This window comes from Cebus imitator, unplaced genomic scaffold, assembly GCF_001604975.1.
Source record: "Cebus imitator isolate Cc_AM_T3 unplaced genomic scaffold, Cebus_imitator-1.0 Scaffold206, whole genome shotgun sequence".
Lineage (NCBI taxonomy): Eukaryota > Metazoa > Chordata > Mammalia > Primates > Cebidae > Cebus > Cebus imitator.
The window spans coordinates 324,840-349,670 of NW_016107521.1; the positions used below are offsets into that span (position 1 = coordinate 324,840).

Below are 24,831 nucleotides of genomic sequence, written 5' to 3' on the forward strand. Positions count from 1 at the left end.
AGCATGCATGACCCAGCTCACTGTGGCCTTATTCCAAACTTCCGCTCCAACTGGGGCTGAGCCACGTAATGCAGAGATCAAGAGAAACAAAAGATTCTAGTTCCACTGGAGACAGTAGCTTCTGGGTCTCAGTGGTCAATGAGAACAGCGTGCTTTGTGGAAACAGAAATTGAGGCTTTTCCCATCCCCAGCTTACCTTCCAAGTGGTGCTGTTCTGCACTTGCTCACCAGTTTAACTACTTTTTTTTTAATGTTAAGACAATAAGATATAAAATGTATTTACATAGTAATCTGTCTATTTTTAAAAATACATGATATACACCAGAGTGCTGAGAGAAAATTATTGGTCAATTGAATTGGGTACTTTTTAATCTTTTTCTGTATCTTCTATGATCAGCATGTGTTACTTCCACAATAAGAGAAAAACAAACACTAAGTAGGTCAGAATAGAGTTAAGAAAGCAGACTGCATCATACCACTAAATTGAAAACCTAATCTATCCTTATGTTCTTAAATAAACTCCCTTTTTCACCTTCTTAGCTCAAGAAATCCAAAACAAGAAGAATAAACTGGCAATAATTAAGTGAATTGGACGAATAAACCAAAAAAGTCACCAATTTGGAAACTATCTCCTACAATTTCATGAATGAGTTGGAGACAGAAGACAGCAAAAGACATAAAAGTCAGGTGACTGTGCCTCCAGGAAAGGGGTCAAAGCTGTGACAGCCCATCCAAAAATGAGGACACCACCAAAGGCAAAGCCTGTAGATCTGTGAACATGCCCCTGTGGTATGAGTGCTGAATGGGATGGAGAATCCATTATGCAATTTTCCATTCCTCTCCCATACCCCACTGCCTAGATCATCGCAGGCCTCTTCTCCCATCCATGGTCGGTTAGTCACAGCAGCCATTCCTTCTGGTTTCTAAAACATGATTGCATGACAGAGCCTTCGAGGAAAATTTTCACAAGTGGTCAGCTCCTGCCTTGTTTCTCTGATTTTGCCTTTCCCAGACCCTCCCAAGTGGACTATCTGATGAAATTTACAGCCCAGGCCCAAGGTAGCAGGGACAGGAAGTACAGCAGCAGCTGCAGATTTCAAGAAGGTGGTACCTGGACCTGATTCTATTGCTTTTGAACTTGAGATCTGCCCTGGGCCCACTGGTTGACCCCTTGGCACAGCTCCCCTTTCTGCCCTTGCTCCACCCCCTGCCCTGAAGGATTGATTCAGACTCTAGGACATGACTTCTACCTTGGTTTTCCTGCCTTACACTCCCACTGTCCCCTAGGAATTCCCTAAGCCCAAGTATGCCTAATTAGTCCACAAAAATTATGTTAGCCTCCTCTTCCCAGAGACTAAGTCCTCTTTCCTCTCCCTGCCCCTAGTTGGAGAGTAAGTTTAAATCGAACTCTCTTTACCCTTTCCAAAGTCAAACCTTTCACATTGATTTTGACCTGAACTAGGGGTCTTCAACCCTCTATTCTTCTGACTATTCTGCATTGATTGGGAAACTAAAAATCAGATCCACAGCCTCCACACTACAAACCAATGATATGATGCAATTATGTTGTCATTAAAGGAGGGTACAGAGTACTTGAAATAAAAAGGAAAGTGGTTTGCTGTGAATGATAAGTCTGAACCTGATTTCTACTTAGTGTTGGTCCTGTTGATGCCCCTGCATGAATGGGGGACACATACACAGGAAATCAGATGCCTGCCTGGAAAACATCCACATGTCAATTGTATGATAAATCAGCCATCCATAACAGTCACATTATAAATATCATTATATATGTTAAAGTTCAAAAAATATGGTCCCTTCTATTTCAGAGGTGTTCATATCCTCTGCTGCATGCTAAATCACTGTTCCAAGGAGCTTGCAATTCCTCTCCCTTTTCCTCTTTCCAGGATCATTTTGAGGGTTATGCGTTTGCCCTTCAGCACTGATGAATGGAGTGTTGTGCTAATGCTGGACTCTCCCATTATTCATGTCCTCATCCTCTGTCCAGGCCTTTAATTGCAGCATCCTGGAAGTAGAAGCAAAAACTGTATTACAGAGGAAACTTTCATCTTCCTGATTATAATACCTGACAAAAGGTAGGCTTTTCTATTAATCTCAGATACCCTCCACCAGAGCGGCATCCACTCACTCACTGTACATATGCAGGGCCCACATCCAGGCATCATCACACAGAAACAGAATATGTGGCTCATGGGATCTATAACTTCATTCTGAAGAAGCTGAGCTATAATCATATCACTCCACTGCCACATCCTTAATCGGCCTATTATGGGCATAAATTAAGAGTTTTACTGAAGAAAATCTGTGTCCCAGAATTCCTGATTGCCAGGACCCAGATGAGCTCTGCTGAATATAAAGTATTCCACCATATTCTAGCTCTCTCATCACAGTCTATTATAGTCCAATTCATGCTTATTCAAAAATGCCCTGAATTTGTCAGATCCATCTCTTCCCTTCCGCTTTAGCTCTTAAAGTGATACTCAAAAGAGGGTATTCAGTTACACAAATTATATCTAAAGGATATTGGCCAAAGATTTATTGTTCAGGACGTGTAATTAGAATGATTTCTGTCACAATTAATCAAGAGGCAGAACAAGTGACAAGCCCATCGGAGTGCCATAAAAGCATCAATTTGGGTTACAAGACAATCCATTACTGTAGTTGATCATGGCTTCTATTAAGTCTTAGAGCTACAAAGGTTGTAACTTTGCCATCTGCTACTTCATCAAATGGTTTATAGGAAAGCTTCTAGCCTAGAGAAAAGCTAATGCCACTGTGGGCTGCTTGCTTCTATCTTTTTAAATTAAGACTTTTCAAAAAAGTCTATGGCCCAATTCAAGCTGCAAGAAAAAGGTAAATGATTTTATGTATTATAGTACCCACAAATCCTAAAATTTACTGTTGTAAAAGTTCAACCACTTAGATTTATTTAGTGGTTGAATAATTTATTTAGAATTGACTGCATAGTGGGCGCTGTTCTAGCCACTGGGGATACATAGATAAAGGAAATCATGGCCCACTAGCCAATTGGGACATCTTCACAACTGCTCCCTTTCCAGATAGAGTCAGCAAATCTACCTCCAGGTTGCCAACACTGAAAGGTACTATCCAATCTCTGTATAGGTATGGAGACATTATTAGAGGAGAGTAAAAGCAGGGTCCTCTCTCCCCCACCTGCCCTGACTCTCCTGGGACCCCCAGCCCCTCTTCTGAGTCCAGAGTTTTCTCTAGCCCAAGACAGACTCTTAGAACACAGATAGAAGACAGTCCCAGGTTTGTTCCTAGATGATAACACAGACTAATGCCCCTAACAGCCAACTTCACGGTTTCTTTAAATGGCTTAGGTTTCTTTAAGTGAGTAAAAAGCCTTTGTAGGTCTAAGACTGAAGAGAAAACATAATCAACTACAGCTTCAATTGTTTCATACTAAAAAAAGAGTCATGGTCATAAAGCAAACAGCGAATTACTCATCAGTAGTGCCAGGAACTGACCTGTTTCTGACAACTGGCCCCCTTTTTGGAGAGGTGACTGTATCTGTTTCTTTTATACATATGTGTGTGTGTGTGTGTATATATATATATATATATATATACACACACACACACACACATATATATATATATATATATATCTGCATATATATGTGTGTATATATATGTGTGTGTGTGTATATATATATGCAATTGTATATATATATAAAATATATATATTTATATATATATAATTGCATATATATATAATTTCATATATATATGCAATTATATATATATATGTGTGTGTGTGTATATATATATGCAATTGTATATATATGCAATTATATATATATATATTTTGGATTTTGGGGTACATGTGAAGAACATGCAAGATTGTTGCATAGGTACATACATGGCAATGTGGTTTGCTGCCTTCCTCCCCATCACCTATATCTGGCATTTCTCCCCATGATGTCCCTCCCCACCCCCCACTGTCCCTCCCCTAGTTCCTCCACACAGACCCCAGTGTGTGATGCTCCCCTCCCTATGCCCATGTGTTCTCATTGTTCAACACCCCTCTATGAGTGAGAACATGCAGTGTTTGATTTTCTGTTCTTGTGTCAGTTTGTGGAGAATTATGGTTTCCAGGTTCATCCACGTCCCTACAAATGACACAAACTCATGGTTTTTTATGGCTGCATAGTATTCCATGGTGTATATGTGCCACATTTCCCTTGTCCAGTCTATCATCAATGGGCATTTGGGTTGGTTCCAGATCTTTGTTATTGTAAAAAGTGCCACAATGAACATTCGTGCGCATGTATCCTTATAATGAAACAATTTATGATCCTTGGGATATATACCCAATAATGGGATTGTTGGGTCAAATGGAATTTCTATTTCCAGGTCCTTGAGGAATTGCCACACTGTCTTTCACAATGGTTGAACTAATTTACACTCCCACCAACAGTGTAAAAGTGTTCCTATTTCTCCACATCCTCTCCAGCATCTGTTGTCTCCAGATTTTCTAATGATTGCCATTCTAACTGGTGTGAGATGGTATCTCAATGTAGTTTTGATTTGCATTTCTCTAATGACCAGTGATGATGAGCATTTTTTCATATGTTTGTTGGCCTCATGTATGTCTTCTTTTGTAAAGTGTCTGTTCATATCCTTTGCCTACTTTTGAATGGGCTGGTTTGTTTTTTTCTTGTAAATCTGTTTTAGTTCTTTGTAGGTTCTGGATATTAGCCCTTTGGGGGTTATTCAATGGGTAGATTGTAAAAATTTTTTCCCATTCTGTTGGTTGCTGGTTCACGCTAATGGTTGTTTCTTTTGCTGTGCAGAAACTCTGGAGTTTAATTAGGTCCCATTTGTCTGTTTTGGCTTTTGTTGCCAATGCTTTTAGTGTTTTAGACATGAAGTCCTTGCCCATGTCTATGTCCTGAATGGTTTTGCCTAGGTTTTCTTCTAGGGTTTTTATGGTGTTAGGTCTTTTTTTTTTTTTTTTTTTTTTTTTTCATTATACGGTTATTTTTATTGTATACATATCAGGTACACAGAATAAAAACCTTATTCTCTAGAACATGAGAAGTCAATAGAAAAAAAGATACATAAATAGAATAAACATAAAAATGACTAAGCATGAGACCTTCAACCACATTCATATAGTTTTTAAACTAATCTTTTACAATTAAAAAGTCACTTATTTGAAACCATAGAATTGATAGATGATGTGTGCCATGTAAGTGTTAGTTTAGAAACTTACAATTTTAGTGGTGGTATTTATGTGTGGAGAGAAAAATGTGTAACTATCAAGTATTTTAGAAATGCTTTCTAAACTAGAATGACAAAATGCTTTCTAAACTAGAATGACATTTATCCAGTATGATATATTCTTTCCCTACTCCATTCTAATTGTTTAAAAACTACCAAGTGAAGTTACAAAAGTTAAACCAATAAATCTGGCATCTTTTCTTTCTTACACAAAGTATCTTCTCTTATAAATGGGGTTATTTAATTAAGCACCCTTCTTGGTGACCCTAGTTATAATCAAAAGAGGCCATGAGACCACAGACTACCACTGACGAAGAGAGACAGTGCAGACACTTTCATCAATCAATAGGCAGTCCAAGGGACAACAGAACACAAGTCTGGGTAACATGAATTTGGTGAGAAAGCAAGCTAAACCTCCTGTGTCTTAATATTCAAAGTGAGTCATTCTATACAATTTTTAACTTTTATACTAATCCAAGAAAGCACCCCAAAAAATTATTCTGTTTAATGGTAGGGAGATCATAACTTTTAAAAACATGTCAATGCAAACATACACATTTTAACTGGAATAACTCATTTTCTAATGATGCATCATTACTGTACTTATAGTTAGTAAAGTGAACAGCCTAGTATTATAACCTATTTATATTCAAGGAACATAGTAAACTAGCTGACAAAATTTACCTATCTTAAAAGAAAAAACACAGTCAGTTGAGATTCAAACAGCAGGATTAGCTTTCTAATGCAGAGGACAACTCTGGCCATAACATGAATGTTAGTAAAGAAGCTCACTGCCATGAATACTTAAGATACATAGGTACTTGGCCAACTTCAGTCCTAAGGGCAATATAAAGCTACTCCAAACAAAATACCCCACAGATCATGAAAACCCAATTCCCTATCAGAGCTTTAGTTCTCTTCTATCATTTAATCCTCAGAGTACATCCGGCACAGTGCTGCATTAGGGCGGCATACAAAAGCTTCTGTTTGTCTTCCCAACTCCGTTAGCTGTTCTTTGCAAGTATGGTATAGTAGACACATTATATTTAATTAAGGAACTTGTCCTCATTTCTGTATTGGGGGTTTTAATATCATGGGTTGGATCTTTTGTTTTGCTGTCTTGCTCTTTTTCACAGTCTTGCAATAGGACATTTCTATGATGTTTACTCTCTATTTCCAGTTTTTCTGGCTCTACATCAACACCTGTATCTTCAATACTGACTTCTGTGACTAATTCCTTGGTTGCACAAGTCTTCTCCGTATTTTCTTTCAAATTAACTTTTTCTTGACTCTTCATTGTTAGAATATCTACAATTGTGTGTCGCATCTCTTCAATAGGCTGAGCCCCTGCCAGAATGGCTTTCTCATAGATTGCAATAATATTTTCAACAGGACTTGTGATTGGTTCCATACGTAAAAGACATATCCAATATTTAACAAGCTTTTTGGCATCTGGAATATTTTTAATCAGGTCATTAACTTTGACCAGTATACCTTCTTTTGGACATCCCTCATTAATCAAGTTCAGGCATTCAGAAAATGTGTTGTTTACTTTTTCAGTAAATAATCTTTGTTCATCTTCTTCTGCCATGGTAGTCCAAAAAGACCCAACTGGTTTTTCTTTTTGTCCTTCAGGCTCATGCTTAATAACTACTGAGTTCGGAGGCCTTTTTAGCACTCTTCCCTTGCCAGCTTTCCACTCACTCAGACGAGCTTTTCTGTCTTCTGTGGTTTCTTTGGGATGAGCTGATCTACCAACAGTTGCTTTTCCTATAGTATGTCTTCGCTGGTCAATGGGCTTCAACTTTTCTATCAGTTTGTCATTAGACAATGAAGCAGGCCTAGCCACAACTTCAGTTGCTATGCTTCTCAACAGTGCCTTACTTCTAATTATATCTTGACAAGAACTTGTTTTGACGCTAGGTAAAGCTGTTTTTGATTCTAACAGTTCCTTTTTCACAAGGCACTTTCCAGATTGTAACATGGGCAGAGGTTCTACTGATGCCTTGTTTCACAGTGTCCTGGGTATTACTGTGATGACTTCTAACTGGACATCACACAAGTTGTGTGTTTTGAGATGTAGTGCTTAGACAGATTTCGTAGTGGCAGTCATACTTGAGGATCTATTACTTTTCACTGTTACACTGCTGGTGTTTACAAACTGAGGCTTTGTGGCTTTAGGAACAGTGGTTGAAAGTTTCTTTGTTGCTGCAGAACTCTCATCTTTGACTTGTAGAGGTTTTCTAAATGAATTAACCTTAGACTGAACAATCTGGCCACAATAAGATCCAAGTACAGGTTTCTTGGGCATGTTAGCATCTTACTTTAGTTTTTCTGCAGTTATCCGTTTCTTTTCACTATTGTTTTTAAGGTGAAATGCCTGGCTTAATGTCATATGTTGACTTTGGGGATCATCTTCAGTTAGTAACAACTGCAGAGTTTCATTACTATCCTTAGGTTTATGTGTGTCAATTACTATAGTTGAATTGGTTAGTTCATTTGAAGGTTTTAAAGGAATACAATTTCTCCCCACTATTGTACTATTTTCGCTCTCTGCAGGTCTCTTCACATTTTCTTTATCAGCCATTTTTGTTTTAAGTTTCAGCACTTTAGTCCCTTTTTGAACTTGGTCCTCAGATGTCCCAGCTCTCTGACCTCTACTACTGGATAACATCTCATTTTCCTGCTTGTATGCAAAAAGAGTTTTTCTTCTCAACAGATGTTCCTGGAGTTTTTGTTTTCTTTGCTCTTTGAATGCAGACTGGGCCTTCTGACTCGGGGGCAGCTGCAGGTCTCAGGGCACAGCCGGGGTACTCATCGTAGCCTCGGGTCGGGGGCTACGTCTCCCTATGTTTAAGTCTTTAATCCATCTAGAGTTAATTTTAGTGTAAGGTGTCAGGAAGGGGTTCAATTTCTGCTTTCTGTACATGGCTAGCCAGTTTTCCCAACATCATTTATTAAACCAGGGATTCTTTCCCCATTGCTTGTTTTTGTGAGGTTTGTCAAAGATCAGATGGTTGTAGATGTGTGGCGTTGCCTCTGAGGCATCTGTTCTGTTTCATTTGTCTATATCTCTGTTTTGGCACCAGTACCATGCTGTTTTAATTACTGTAGCCTTGTAGTATAGTTTGAAGTCAGGTAGTGTGATGCCTCCAGCTTTGTTCTTTTTGCTTAGAACTGTCTTGGCTATGCGGGCTCTCTTTTGGCCATTTTCACAATATAGATTCTTCCTAACCATGAGCATGGAATGTTTCTCCATCTGTTTTTGTCCTCTCTTATTTCGTTGAGCAGTGGTTTGTAGTTCTCCTTAAAGAGGTCCTTTACATTCTTTGTTAGTTTTATTCCTAGGTATTTTATTCTCTTTGCAGCAATTGTGAATGGCAGTTTGTTCTTGCTTTGGCTCTCTTTAAGTCTGTTACTGGTGTATAGGACTGCTTGTGACTTTTGCACATTGATTTTAAATCCTGTATCTGTTTCTTAATACCTGGGGCAAGGTCAGCTACACACTTGTAATGTCAGACAAAAAGAGGCAGCTAGGATAGAAAGACAAAGTTCGCATGCCTCATTCATTTGTGGGAACTAAAAATTAAAAAAAAAAAAAATTGAAGTCATGGAGCTAGAGAGTAGAATGATGAATGCCAGGCTGGGAGGGTAGCTGGTGGAGGGGGTGGGGAGTAAGGATGGTTAATGGATACAAAAGTGTAGTTAGATAGAATGAGTAAGATCTAGTATTTCACAGCACAACAGGGTAACTACAATCAACAATAATTTATTGTACATTTTAAAAATAACTAAGCATATAACTGGATTATTTGTAACACCAAAAAATAAATTCTTGAGATAATGAATGCTTCATTTACCCTGGCAGTATTCTTATACATTGTGTGCCTGTATCAAACTAGCTCATGTACCCCATAAGTATATACATCTACGTACCCATAAAAAATAAAAATAAGGATCGCTTCTTGACCTTTTGGCTGAGATCAAGTGTAAAAATAAAAATAAGGAAGTTTAAAGTTTAAAAAAATAACAAAGAAAATTAAAATTAAATAAAAGCTTATTAAATAAGGATATGAAGAATAAAATGCAGGCAGAATGAGATCCCAGTTGGTGGAAAGGGCAATAAACTTTAAACAATTGTTCCCTTTTCTATTCTGCAGTCTCCTTTATGGAAGCCATATGTACGTGTGCATGTAGACAGAGACAGACCAACAGGAGAGAGAAGTTAAAACAAGCTTTCAGAGAGTCTTTATTTCCCACGAGCATCACATAATCTAGTCAGGGAGATGGACAAGTTAAGTTGCAAGAATTGCAAAACAGTATTTTACACTTCACAATGAAAGTATCCTGGAGATACCAAGCAGGGAATGGTAAACACTGTTACATGAAGGCAGAGAAGCCTTCATGAAAGAGGTGATGATCGAAATGACTTTCAAAGGATGCATAGGAAATTTCAGATGCGCCAGGGAGTTAAGGGCATTTCAAACTGCATGCATTGCACCTGCTTCGCTTTGGCGAGTGGCTTTCAAATTTAGCATGCATCAGAGTCACTTGTAGAGTTTATTAAAGCACAGATTGCTGGGCCTCATCCCCAGAGTTTCATATTGAATAGGTCTGAAGTGGGCCTACAAATCTGCATTTCTAACAAATTGGCAGGTGATGCTGAAGCTGAGAACTGCTGGCTTAGGTGCACTGTGAGGAAGAGTAGTGGAGAAAGATACTCTGAGAAATAGGCAGGGCTGATCATAAGGGACCCTGGGTCTATGTCAAGACTATTTGTCATCTGGACAGTGGGACCCATTGACGGGCTCTAAGCCATAGAGTGCAATAATCACACTTGAGTTATAGGAGGGCAACTATGATTGAAGTGTAGAGAGAAAGGGTGGTTTTAACATAGTACCAGTCAGTCACTCAGGAAATGATGAAGTCAGAACAAAGTCTCAGGGGAGAATAGAAATGCAGAGGATAGATCTAAGATTACTTATGTGAAAAAAAGAACAAAACCCAGTCTCTTGAGCTATCTTCTCAAAGGAGGACAATAAATCAGCTGTTTCCTTTGCCTGTAGAAACTGTTATTTGTTCTCTTGCCTTATTAAAATGTACATGATATACTTATGGGAAAGGGCACAGATTTTAGTAATATTTACTTAACAACCATCATTTATTCATTTTTTTTTTCAATAAAAAGGGAAATATCCCTATTTGGTGAAGCAAGAGTATCCCCATGGGTTTTCCACATGCATCTCTGTTGCTCACAAAGCCCTGGATTAAGGGTGCCTTGGGAAAGAAAGGGGCCAGTTGGGGGAAGTCTGCAGGTTCATAGCTTGGGCAGAAGCAGACCAGGAAGGCTGAAATAGCATAGGGAAGTGATATAGAGGGCAAGAGGAGGGGTAGAAACAGCAAAAGCTGTGCACCTGCAAGGATAAACTGAGGATTTCTAGGAAGCCCTAGAAATAGCTGGTAGGTGACTGAATTTTCTGCAGCAGTATTCTAGATGAGGAGAATTTACAAGATCAACAATAATGTTCATAAAAACTAATGTTTATTGGTGCTTCCTATTTTAGCCTGGGTTCCTCAGAAGAAGAGTCTGAGGCTTACATGCTGGTGACTTATTTGAGAATGGAACCTGAGGGAGCAGGAATGCAGAACAGAAAAGTAGCTTAGCAAAGCAGGGAAAGGTGTGACTTTATGAGACGCTTCTCAGAATCATCCATCCAGGGAAGAAAGGGACAGGGTTCATTCACTGATTGCCTTCCCCACTGGTCAGGGGTTGCCCAGAAAGATATTAAATCTCTTGCATTTCTGACTTGCCCACACCTGAGTACCCACTGCAGGTGTCAGAACAGCCCTGAGAAGAAAATGAGAATGTTAGGGAGCTGTCAGGTTGCACATGTATGAAGCAGGCCAAGCCTGTATGGAACAGGTGATACCAAGTTGCACTGGAGGTGAGGCCACCACAAAAGCGTGTGATGGTGCATAAGGTGTCCAGTATACTTGCTATGGGCCACCTCCCAGGCTAAGGGTTTTACACACATTCTTCCACATAATCCATAGAATGCCCTACAAGGCAGGTGTTGCTATTCCCACCCTGCAGAAGAGGAAATGAGAGTTAGAGAACCAAAATGAGACAGGGAGGGAGTGGCAGGGTTAAAACTTAAATCTACTTTTTTCTGGACTCAAAGCCCACACTTAACATAATATTAAACTGTACCCAACACAAGAAAGTAGATAATAATTCAGAAAGTCTTTTTTGGAAGCCATATCTACAGGCTCTAAGTTATCTATAAATTTTATTTCTATGCTAGAAATGTAACTTAAAGAAATAATCAGAAATGCACATAAATATTGATGTTTATTACTGCCTTTTTATAAGAGACAGGATCTATGTTGCCAAGGCTCAGCTCAAACTCTTGGGTTCAAGTGATCCTCTCAGCCTCAGATAGTCGGAACTACAGATGTACAGCACTATACCTAGACTGCAGTCTTTTCAATAATGAATTAGATAGATAGATGATAGAAGATGATGATGAGGATGAAGATAGATAGACAGATACATAGATAGATAGATAGATTGATAGATAGATGATAGATACATACATACATAGATACATAGATAGATAGATACATAGATACATAGATTACACAGATATGTGTGGGCACATATACATGTATGTAATGGAATATTGTGCAATTATTTTAAATGGTTATAATTATAAATATAATAATATAGATAAGTACTTGTGACATGAGGTTAAGAAAAAATACAGCCTACAGAATATATAGTATGATCTTATAAGAAAAAAATGACACAGGAAAAATTAGAAATGTTTAGGTTCTGGCAAGATAATAGCAGTATTTAAATTTTTTTCTTTATAGTTCTCAATACTGTCTAAATTTTCTACAAAAATATGTGTTACTTTTATAATTAGTGGCAGTCATTTTCATGGGCAGTGGGGTGCAGTGACTGTTACTTGCCAGGGGCTCCTCACAGCTGGGTTGAATTGTCTGTCCTTTGCACCCATCACTGCAATCACTGCTGTTACTGAGAAAGAGTCCTTTGCAGCTGAAAGAGGGCTACATGATCCTTCGCAAAAAAAGAAAAGTCTCTTTCAAAACACTGCCTGGAGCCTAGAGCTGTTTCTCTACTTCTAGGCACCACAGACATCTCTGCTACCTCCAGTTGAGCATGACCCCAGTCTGGCCACTACTCTTTGTGTCCAAGGGAGGGCTAATAGTACTGGAATGCTTGTGCTTGAGAAGATCTTAACTGGTGGCAGCCCCCTCAGCTCTGGCTTGTCAACATGAGCTTTCTGTCCTATCTGTCTTGGGCGAGACTGAACCTTTTTCTTCTGAATTCCCTGACATCCCAGGAGTCTGCCTGGTACCTAGAGGAGAGGGTGAGAAATGAAGAAGAAAATACTGTCCCATTTCCTTTACTGCCAATGGATAGATTCTTATATCAAGACTTCCCAATTCTGAATTTGCCAGATAAGTTTTTTCTTACTTATTATTTTTGTTTTTTTTAGAGATAGAGTGTCTCTCTTGGTATATCTCTCTCATACTTGCTGTGTGACCATCTGCACCATCATTTTATCTTTGAAGACTACTCACCTCCTAGGAATAATTCCTAGAGACCTAATACCAGAACACTGCCATACTTGGTCAGAATTGTCATGGTCCAGTGCTTGACAGTGACATTTCAAAAAGCCACATGGTTCCCTTTTGTCCTTAAATAAACAGTCTGCAGTATTTCAGGGAAAACAGACTTGCTTGGAAGAATGGAGGAGAAACAAGGCTGTAAATTCTGGCTATAACCTGAAGCACATTTGCAGTTCTATCTCACTCTGCATTATCAGGCATCAAAAGATACTTTGACAAGGGAATGAAGGGGAGGAAATTTTGCAATCAATGCTTGTTGGTAGCTGCATAGCATATTTTAAACAGAATTCCTATGTTTAGAAAATTTCACACACAATTAGACCTCCTCCTTCCCAAAGGAGATATGAGACAGAACTATCTTTTGTAGTAATATTCTGCTAAATATTTCACAATCAACTTTCCTGGGAAGGAAAAGCCCTGGTTTGGAAATTGAGTTTGCCAATTTCCATGGGGTAAATATAACCATACCTCAGGCGTAGTGCAGGTTTGGTTCCAGACCACCACACTAAAACAAATATTGTAATAAAGCAAGTCACGTGAATATTTTGGTTTTGCAGTGTATATAAAAGCTATGTTTATACTATATAGTAGCCTATTAAGTGTGCAATAGCATTATGTCTAAAAAACCAATGTGTGTACCTTAATTTAAAATTACTTTATTGCTAAAAATGGTAATGATCATCTGAGCCTTCAGCAAGTCATAACCATTTGCTGGTGGGGGATCTTGCCTCGATGTTATGACTGCTAACTGATTGGGCTCGTGGTTGCTGAAGGTGGGGAAAGCTATGGCAATTTCTTGCAATAAGACGACAGTGAAGTTTGTGGCATCACTTGACTCATCCTTTCATGAAAGATTTATCTGTGGTATGCAATGCTGTTTGATTGCATTTTACCTACAGCACAACTTATTTTACTTCTTTTGAAACTAGAGTCAGTCTTCTCAAATCATGCCACTGCTTTATCAACTAAGTTTACATAATATTCTAAATACTTTGTCATTATTTCAACATTGTTCACAGAATCTTCACCAGGAATAGATACCATCTCAAAAAACCACTTTCTTTGCTCACATGTAAGAAGCAACTCCTCACACACTACAGTTTGAACATGAGATTGCAGCAATTCTGTCATATCTTTAGACTACACTTCTAGTTCTCGTGCTATTTCCACTACATGTGTGGTTACTTCTCCCAAGGAAGTCTTGAACCCCTCAAACTCATCCATAAAGATTGGAATTAATTTCTTCTAAATTCTTAATTTGATATTTTGACCTCCTATCCTCGATCATGAATGTTCGCAATGACATCTAGAATGGCGAATCCTTTTCAGAAGCTTTTCCATTTAGTTTGCCCAGATTCATCAGAGGAATCACCATGGCAGCTATAGCCTTACAAAATCTATTTCTTAAATAAGACTTGAAAGTCAAAAATTCTCCTTGATCCATAAACTAGATAATGAATGTTGTCTTTGCAGGCATAAAAACATTAATCTCTTTGCGCATCTCCATCAGAGCTCATGGTTGGACTGGTATATTGTCAATAAGCAGTAACATTTTGAAAAGAATCTTTTTTCCTGAGCAGTAGGTATCAATAGCGAGATTAAAATATTCAGGAAACCATACTGTAAGCAGATATACTATCATCCAGGTTTCATTCTGCCATTTATGCAGCATAGGCAGAGTAGATTTGGCATAATTTAGGGCCCTAGGATATTCAGAATGATAAATGAGCATTTAAGCATCAACTTAAAGTCACCCACTGCATTATACTTTAACAAGAGAATCAGCCTGTTTTTTGAAGCTTTGAAGTCAGACATTGACATCTCCTCTCTAGCTGTAAAATTTCTAGAGATCATCTTCTTCCAATAGAGGGCTGTTTGGTTTATATGGAAAATCTGTTTTTAGTGAAGCCACCTTCACCAATGATCTTAGCCAGATCTTCTGGATAACTTGCTGCAATTCTACTTTAGCACTTTAGCACTTGCTACTTCATCTTGCACTTTTTTTTTTTTTTTTTTTTTTTTTTTTTTTTTTTTTTTTTTTTTTTTTTTTTTTTTTTTTTTTTAGACTGGAGTCTCGCTCTTTACCCAAGCTGCTGGAGTGCAGTGGTGTAATCTCGGCTCACTGCAACATCTGCCTCCCAGGTTCGAGCAATTCTCTTGCCTCAGCCTCCTGAGTAGCTGGGATTACAGGTGCCCACCACTATGTCCTGCTAATATTTGTACTTTTAAGAGAGAAGATGGGGTTTCGCCATGTTGGCCAGGCTGGTCTCCAACTCCTGAGCTCAGGTGATCCGTCCACCTCTGCCTCCCAAAGTACTGGGATTACAGGCATGAGCCACAAGTGCCTGGCCTCGTCTTGCACTTTTATGTTATGACCACAACTCATTAACTAATCTCTGTTAGCCTCAAACTTTTTTTGTGTAGCTTCCTTACCCCTTTCAGCCTTCATTAAATTGAAGAGAATTAGAGTCTTTCTCCAGATTAGGCTTTGACTTAAGGAACATTTTGGCTGGTTTGATCTTGTATCCCAACCACTCAAACTTTTTCCATATCAGCAATAGGCTGTTTTTCTTTCTGATCAGTCATGTGTTCATTGGAATAGCACTTTTAAATTCTTTCAGTAACTTTTCACTTGTATTCACAACTTGGCTGTGTGGTGCAAGAGGCATAGTTTTCAGCCTGCCTTGGCTTTTGACATGCCTTCCTCACTAAGCGTAATCACTTTTAGCTTTTGATCTAAAGTGAGAGACATGAGAGTCTTCCTTTCACTTGAACAGTTAGAAGCCATTGTAAGGTTACTCATGTAAGGTTACTCATTAGCCGAATTTTTATACTATTCTGTCTCAAGGAATAGGAAGACACAGTTTGTTGTGTCCTAAAATGATTACAATGGTAGCATTAAAGATCACTGAACACAGATCACCACAGCAGATATGATAATGAAAAAAATTGAAATAGTGTGAGAATTATCAAAATGTGACACAGAGGCATGAAGTAAGCACATGCTGTTGGAAAAATGGCACCAATAGTCTGGCTGGACACAGGGTTGCCACAAATCTTCAATTTGTAAAAAATACAATAGCTGAAAAACACAATGAAGTAAAACACAATAACACAAGGTACACCTACATTCCTACCATGGCCTATTTCAAGTATCCAACAGTTTAAAACTGGCTTTTAAAATTCCCGAAACTGGGGACTTCCAATTCCAAAATGATATCACAGATGCAACCCCAACACACACACACACACAAACACACACACACACACACACACACACACACACACACACACACAAAATAAATATGCAGCACTGAAATTATCATCCCAGAATATTCCAGAACTAAGATATGAGGATGAATTGGTTCCCAGGGCCACAAAGAAGCAAAAAAAAAAAACTCCAAACAGATAGTAAGAGAATTGGATTTCCATATCATCAGCATCACTCACTCCAATCTGCCTGGCATCACGTGTGTAGAAAATTTCCCCTTACACAGTTTATACACTGGAAAAAGTGAGATTAAAGTGAAGAACCAGCTTCCTCACCATCTTGAGTTCCCTGACAAGAGACCCACTCCTGACTCAACCCATGGGAAACGTCATGAGTGACTAAAAGGAAAAATATCCCTGAGGAAAGCCAGAGAGAAAGAGTAGAGATGGGACTACCATTTCCAGCCCTGGAAACTCTGCTTTGTAACTCCACCAAAGAAGACACCAAATCAGACTGACTGTTCAGCAGTATCGTGCTGTAAAAGGCACATGCCGCAGCTCCCCAACCATGGACCCCAGACAGCTTTCCACAGTGCTGAACTATCTTCTTTGGGATCTTCCCCATTTGGGACAGGCAGACACATATCAGTTGTTTGAGCCAAGACAAAATTGACATACAAAACCAGTAGCATTTGTACACACCAACAACAAACTATCTGAAAAAGAAATCTAGAAAGCAATGTTATTTCCAATAGCTACAAATGATATAAAATACATAGGAACCAAATCAACCAAAGAAGTGAAAGACCTATATAAGAAAAATTATAAAACACTGATGAAAGGAACTGAAGAGGACCCCAAAAATGGAAAGATATTTTATGCTCATGAACTGGAATAATTAATATTGTTAAAATGATAATACTACTCAAAGCAATTCACAGATTCAATGCAATCTCTATCAAAATACCAATGACATTCTTCACAGAAATAGAAAAACAATCCTAATATTTATATGGAACCATAAAAGACCTCAAATAGCAAAAAAAAAAAAAATCTGAACAAAAAGAATAAAGCCACAGGCATCACACTGTTTGACTTCAAAACATCCTACAAAGCTATAGTAACCAAATCAGTATGGTACTGGCACAAGCACACACACATAGACCAGTGGAAGAGAATAAAGTACTCAGATATAAATCCACAAATTTATAGCCAACTCATTTCAACAAAGACACCAAAAACATGCAATAGAGAAGGGGCAGTCTCTTCAATAAATGGTGCTGGGAAACCCAATATCATATGCAGAAGAATAAAATTACATCCTATCTCTCGCTGTATGCAAATATCAAATCAAAATGAATTAAACATTTATATCTAAGACCTGAAATGTTAAGCTACTATAAGAAAATGTTTGGGAAGTTCTCCAGAACACTGGTCTTGGTAAGACTTTTTGAGTAAGACCTCAAAACCACAGGCAACCAAAGCAAAAATAGACAAAAAATCAAGCAAAAAATCTTCTGCACAGAAAAGAAAACAATCAACGAAGTGAAGAGACAATCCACAAAAATGAGTAAAATATTTTCAAACTATCCATCTGACAAAAGATTAAAAACTAGAATATATAAGGAACTCAAACAATTCAATAGCAAAAAATAATAATCTGATTCAAAAATGAGCAAAAGATCTGAATACACATTTGTCAAAAGACACACAAATGGCCAACAGATATATGAAAAAATGTTCAACATCACTAACCCTCAGAGAAAGTCAGATCAAAACTACAGTGAGATATCACCTCACCACAGTTAAAATAGCTTTTGACAAAAAGACAGGAAATAATACGTGCTGGCAAGGATGTAGAGAAAGGGAGCCATACAATGTTGGTGGAAATGTAAATTAGTACAGCCACTATAGAAAAGAGTATGGAAGTTCCTCAAAAATCTAAATATAGAGTTATTACATAAGCCAGCAATCTACTCCTGGATATATATCCAAAAGAAAGTTAATTAATACATCAAAAAGACACCTGTACTCCCATATTTATTGCAGCACTATTCACAATAACCAAAATATGAAATCAATCCAGATGCCCATAAATGGATAAGTAAATGTGATATATATACACAATGAAATATTATTCAGACATAAAAAAGAATGAAATCCTGTAATTTGAAGCAACATGGATGAAATTCAAGGTAATTATGTTAAGTGAAATAAGCCAAGCACAGAAAGACAAATATCACATATTCTCACTCATATGTGTGAATGAAAAAATAGTGGATCTCATGAAGATACAGTGTAGACTGGTGTTTTCCAGAAACTGAGGTAGTATGGGGAAGGAGAGGATGAAGAGAAGTTGATTTGTGGGTACAAATATACAGTAGCTAGAAGAAATAAGATCTTGTGCTCAACTGATCATCAGTGTGACTACAGTTAACATTGATCTATTGCACATTTCAATAGCTAAAAGAGAATAATTCCAATCTTCCTAAAGAAAAGATAAATATTTAAGGTGATAGATATCCCAATTACCCTGATTTGATTATATGAATGTATCAAATGAATGTATAAATTATTGCATGTACCCCTAAAATATGTACATCTATTATGTATCAATAAAAACATAAAAAATTTAAATTTAAAAAATGAAGTCTATGAAACTTAACAGTCAACTCTTATGACCAGGTTTGAGCCAGCTTCAACATACAGCTGGATAGACATGTGATTCAGATTCTACAATCAGATGAACCTATAATGGAACTTCCCACAGTAATGCAGAAGGGTTGTCCTTGGAACCGTTCTGAGATGCATTTGGGCATTGTTCCTGATCTCAAAGCCTTCTGCCCTACCTGGAGGTTTTGTAAATTTTTTTATTATATTTTAAGTCCTGGGGTACATATGCAGAACCTGCAGGTTTATTACATAGGTATACACGTGCCATGGTGGTTTGCTGCATCCATCCCCTTGTCACCTACATTAGGTATTTCTCCTAGTGTTATCCCTCCCCAATCCCCCCACCTATCCCTCCCCTAGCCTCCCACCCCCCAACAGGCCCCAGTGTGTGATGTTCCCCTCCCTGTGTCTGTGTGTTCTCATTGTTCAACATCCACTTATGAGTGAGAACATGTGGTGTTTGGGTGTCTGTTCTTGTGTCAGTTTGCTGAGAATGATGGTTTCCAGCTTCATCCATGTCCCTGCAAAAGACATGAACTCATCTTTTTTGTGGCTGCATAGTATTCCACAGTGTATATGTGCCGTATTTGCTTTATCCAGTCTATCATTGATGGGTATTTGGGTTGGTTCCAAGCCTTTGCTATTGTGAACAGTGCCACAATAAACATTAGAGTCAATGCTATCTCCATCAAGCTACCATTGACTTTCTTCACAGAATTGAAAACAAAACCTTAGACTTCATATGGAACCAGAAGAGACACCACAGAGCCAAGACAATCCTAAGCAAAAACAAAAACAAAACTGGAGGCATCACACTACCTGACTTCAAACTATACTACAAGCCTACAGTATTTTTTTTAACAAATGCCTCTTACGCTTTGATTTAGTAGAGTGGATGATCTTATTTGCAAAGAAGAACCCTGGTCAATTACAATGAGGATCTTTCTGTTTCAGACAGAGATAGGTACTTGTAAGCAGAATTAAATATTGCCCCCACTGAGCCTGTCTTTAAAGTTTAGGATTTCCCCACGAGCATGAATTCAGGTTTCAGCTAATCCCATGTGTTCCCCATTGATAGCAGTGTTAGGCAAAAACAACTTCATACTCAGATTTCTCTGCAACTGAAGATACATGAAAGGTGTGGCTTTACTGTGTAAGGAGGCATCTAATAAGAGTCTCAAAAAGACTTGGAGAGAATGAGAGTAATTCCCTCTACTTCAGTGGTGCTAACTTTCACATTCACAAGAGGAGCTAAAAAACTTAAGACAACAGAGGGACCAGGAAAGACATCCATCATGGACACTTTGATAACCTGTCCCAAAAAGTTCATTCCATGAAGTTTGCTTTAGCTATTTTTCCAGTACTCTCTGGACCACCTGCCTCTAAGATAGCTGAAATGCTTGTTTAAAATTATTTCTGCCTTTCCCAGACTCCTGAGTCATAATCTCCAAGGTCAAGGAATATACATTTCAACTTGTACTTAAATTTTTTAAGAATCAAGCTTCTTTATAACATCCCAGAAAATGGCTCTCTACCCATCTGCAGCACACTCAAATACACACACACACACACACACACACACACACACACACACACTCTTTATATATATGCAAACACAAATTATATATATATTTAAATATATGTAAGTATATATTTACATATACACACACATACAGAAAATCTGATAAGTATACAGGTATATAGGTATATATAGAAATTTTTATTCTACATAGTCTAGATATATAGAATTTTATATTGTCCACATATACAGAAATTTCTATATAGAGAAAAAAATTCTATGTGTGTGTATGCGTGTGTGTGTGTGTATATATATATATGTTTGTATGTTTATATGTACACACACAGAAAATCATAGCTATATAACACAAATTACATGTTTAGGCATGCCAGGCATATACTCTTATGAAATATTTAATAAAAAGTTTTAATGTATAGTTTGGATTAAAGATAAAACTCTCCACATTGCCTTGGAGATGTGAAAAGGGATTGAGAGGAGCCCACTCTATTTGGCTGGAAATCACCATCTTCTCCCATTTTCTCTCCATATTCAAAAACTTCCTGGCTCCAAGGGGGTTTGTCCTCAGTTAGTTCTCTAAAGAGTGCTCTTCCCAGGGAACTTCTAAATGCTGCGGCTTCTTATCATTCATGGAAGATACAGTGCAATTAAAAATACTAACAGTTAAACTTCAAGGAGGTATATCTGCAAGACATCACACTAAGCACTTTGAATTGATTCTTTTTTTTTAATATATATTTTATTGCACTATAGGTTCTAGGGTACATGTGCAGAATATGCAGGATTGTTGCATAAGTACATATATGGCAATGTGGTTTGCTGCTTCCATCCCCCTGTCACCTATAACTGACATTTCTCTCCATGTTATCCCTCCCCAACCTCCCTACCCCCCACTTTCACTCCCCTATTCCCCCCAACAGACCCCAGTGTGTGATGCTCCCCTTCCCGTGTCCATGTGTTCTCATTGTTCAACACCCACCTATGAGTGAGAGCATGCAGTGTTTCATTTTCTGTTCTTGTGTCAGTTTGCTGAGAATGATGGTTTCCAAATTCATCCATGTCCCTGCAAAGGACACAAACTCATCGTTTTTTATGGCTGCATAGTATTCCATGGTGTATATATGCCACATTTTCCTTGTCCAGTCTATAATCGATGGGCATTTGGGTTGATTCCAGGTCTTTGCTATTGTAAGCAATGCCGCAATAAACATACGTGTGTCTTTATAATAGAAGAATTTACGATCCTTTGGATATATACCCAGCAATGGGATTGCTGAGTCAAATGGAATTTCTGTTATTAGGTCCTTAAGAATCACCACACTGTCTTCCACAATGGTTGAACTAATTTACACTCCCACCAACAGCGTAAAAGTGTTCCTATTTCTCCACATCCTCTCCAGCATCTGTTGTCTCCAGATTTTTTAATGATCGCCATTCTAACTGACATGAGATGGTATCTCAATGTGGTTTTAATTTGCATTTCTCTAATGACCAGTGATGATGAGCATTTTACCATATATTTGTTGGCCTCATATATGTCTTCTTTTGTAAAGTGTCTGTTCAATATCCTTTACCCACTTTTGAATGGGCTTGTTTTTTTCTTGTAAATCTGTTTTAGTTCTTTGTAGATTTTGGGTATTAGCCCTTTGTCAGATGGGTAGATTGCAAAAAGTTTTTCCCATTCTGTTGGTTGCTGACTCACTCTAATGATTGTTTCTTTTGCTGTGCAGAAGCTCTGGAGTTTAATCAGGTCCAATTTGTCTATTTTGGCTTTTGTTGCCAATGCTTTTGGTGTTTTAGTGATGAAGTCCTTGCCTATGCCTATGTCCTGAATGGTTTTGCCTTGGTTTTCTTCTAGGGCTTTTATGGTGTTAGGTCTTATGTTTAAGTCTTTAATCCATCTGGAGTTAATTTTAGTGTAAGGTGTCAGGAAGGGGTCCAATTTCTGCTTCCAGCACACTGCTAGCCAGTTTTCTCAACGCCATTTATTAAACAGGGAATCCTTTCCCCATTGCTTGTTTTTGTCAGGTTTGTCAAAGATCAGATGGTTGTAGATGTGTGGCATTGCCTCCGAGGCATCTGGTCTGTTCCATTGGTCTATATCTCTGTTTTGGTACCAGTAGCCTTGTAGTATAGTTTGAAGTCAGGTAGCATGATGCCTCCAGCTTTGTTCTTTTTGCTTAGAATTGTCTTGGCTATGCAGGCTCTCTTTCTTTTGGTTCCACATGAAGTTTTAGGTGGTTTTTTCCAGTTCTGTGAAGAGAGTCATGGGTAGCTTAATGGGGATAGCATTAAAATCTGTAAATTACTTTGAGCAGTATGGCCATTTTCACAATATCGATTCTTCCTAACCATGAGCATGGAATGTTTTTCTATCTGTTTATGTCCTCCCTTATTTCATTGATCAGTGGTTGGTGGTTCTCCTTGAAGAGGTCTATTATATACTTTGTTAGTTGTATTACTATGTATTTTATTCTCTTTGTAGCAATTGTGAATGGTAGTTCACTAGTGATTTCGCTGTCTTTAAGTCTATTATTGGCGTATAGGAATGCTTGTGATTTTGCACATTGATTTAGTATCCTGAGACTTTGTTGAAGTTGCTTACCAGTTTCAGGAGTTTCTGGGCTGAGACAATGGAGTCTTCTAAATATACAATCATGTCATCTGCAAATAGAGGCAATTTGACTTCTTCCTTTCCTAATTGAATACACTTTATTTCTTTCTCCTGCCTGATTGCTCTGGCTAGAACTTCCAATACTAAATTGAATAGGAGTGGTGAGAGAGGGCATCCTTGTCTAGTGCCAGATTTCAAAGGGAATGCTTCCAGTTTTTGCCTGTTCAGTATGATATTGGCTGTGGGTTTGTCGTAAATAGCTTTTATTATTTTCAGATACATTCCTTCAATACCTGGTTTATTGAGAGCTTTTAGCATAAAGGCTGTTAAATTTTGTCAAAGGCCTTCTCTGCATCTATTGAGATAATCATGTGGTTTTTGTCTTTGGTTCTGTTTATGTGATGGATTACATTTATAGCCTTGCTTATGTTGAACCAGCCTTGCATCCCTGGAATGAAGCCTATTTGATCGTGGTGGATAAGCTTTTTTATGTGCTGTTGCAATCGGTTTGTCAGTATTTTATTGAAGATTTTTGCATCTATGTTCATCATGGATATTGGCCTGAAGGTTTCTTTTTTTGTTGAGTCTCTGCTGTGTTTTGGCATCAGGATGATGTTGGTCTCATAAAATAATTTGAGAAGGATTCTCTCTTTTTGGGTTGTTTGGAATAGTTTCAGAAGGAATGGTACCAGCTCCTCTTTGTATGTCTTCTAGAATTCAGCTGTGAACCCATCTGGACCTGGGCATTTTTTGGTTAGTAGGCTGTTAATTGCCGCCTCAACTTCAGTCCTTGTTGTTGGTCTATTCAGGGTTTTGACTTCTTCCTGGTTTAGGGTTGGGAGGGTACAAGTGTCCAGGAATTTATCCATTTCTTCCAGGTTTACTGGTTTGTGTGCACAGAGTTGTTTGTAGTATCTCTGATGGTGGTTTGTATTTCTGTGCAATCTGTGATGATATCCCCTTTTCATTTTTTGTTGCATCTATTTGGTTATTCTCTCTTTTCTTTTTTATTAATCTGGCAAGTTGTCTATTTTGTTGATCTTTTCAAAAAAACCAGCTCCTAGATTTATTAATTTTTTAAAGCCTTCTTTGTGTCTGTATCTCCTTCAGTTCTGCTCTGATCTTAGTTATTTCTTGTCTTCCACTAGCTTTTGAGTTTTTTTTATCTTGCTTCTCTCACTCTTTCATTTTTGATGATATGTTGTCGATTTTAGATCTTTCCTTTATTCTCATGTGGGCATTTATTGCTCTAAATTTCCCTCTAGACACTGCTTTAAATGTGTCCCAGAGATTCTGGTATGTTGTTTCTTCATTCTCATTGGTTTCGAAGAACATCTTTATTTCTGCCTTCATTGTTTATCCAGTCAACATTCTAGAGCCAGTAGTTCAGTTTCCATGAAGTTGTGTGATTCTGAGTTAATTTCTTAATCCTGAGTTCTAATTTGATTGCACTGTGGTCTGAGAGACTGTTAGTTATGATTTCCATTCTTTTGCATATGCTGAGGAGTGATTTACTTCCAATTATGTGGTCAATTTTAGTGTAGATGTGACGTGGTGCTGAGAAGAATGTATATTTTGTGGATTTGGGGTACAGAGTTCTGTAGATGTCTATCAGGTTGGCTTAGTCCAGATATGAGTTCAAGTCCTGGATTTCCTTGTTAATTTTCTGGCTCATTTATCTGTCTAATATTGACAGTGGAGTGTTAAAGTCTCCCACTATTATTGTGTGGGAGTCTAAGTTTCTTTGTAGGTCATTAAGAACTCGCTTTATTTATCTGGATGCTCCTGTATTGGGTGCATATATATTTAGGATTGTTACTTCTTGTTGCATTGATCCTTTTATCATTATGTAATGCCCTTCTTTGCCT

The 24,831-nt window shown here is 38.0% G+C and overlaps 1 pseudogene across 1 annotated transcript; it reads right to left on the reverse strand.

Annotated features, from left to right (window-relative positions):
* Positions 1–6,197: 6,197 nt before the first annotated feature.
* On the reverse strand, positions 6,198–8,111 carry LOC108317666 (annotated as a pseudogene). Its single transcript, XR_001830848.2, has one exon. The product of XR_001830848.2 is annotated as a cytoskeleton-associated protein 2-like (transcript).
* Positions 8,112–24,831: the final 16,720 nt, after the last annotated feature.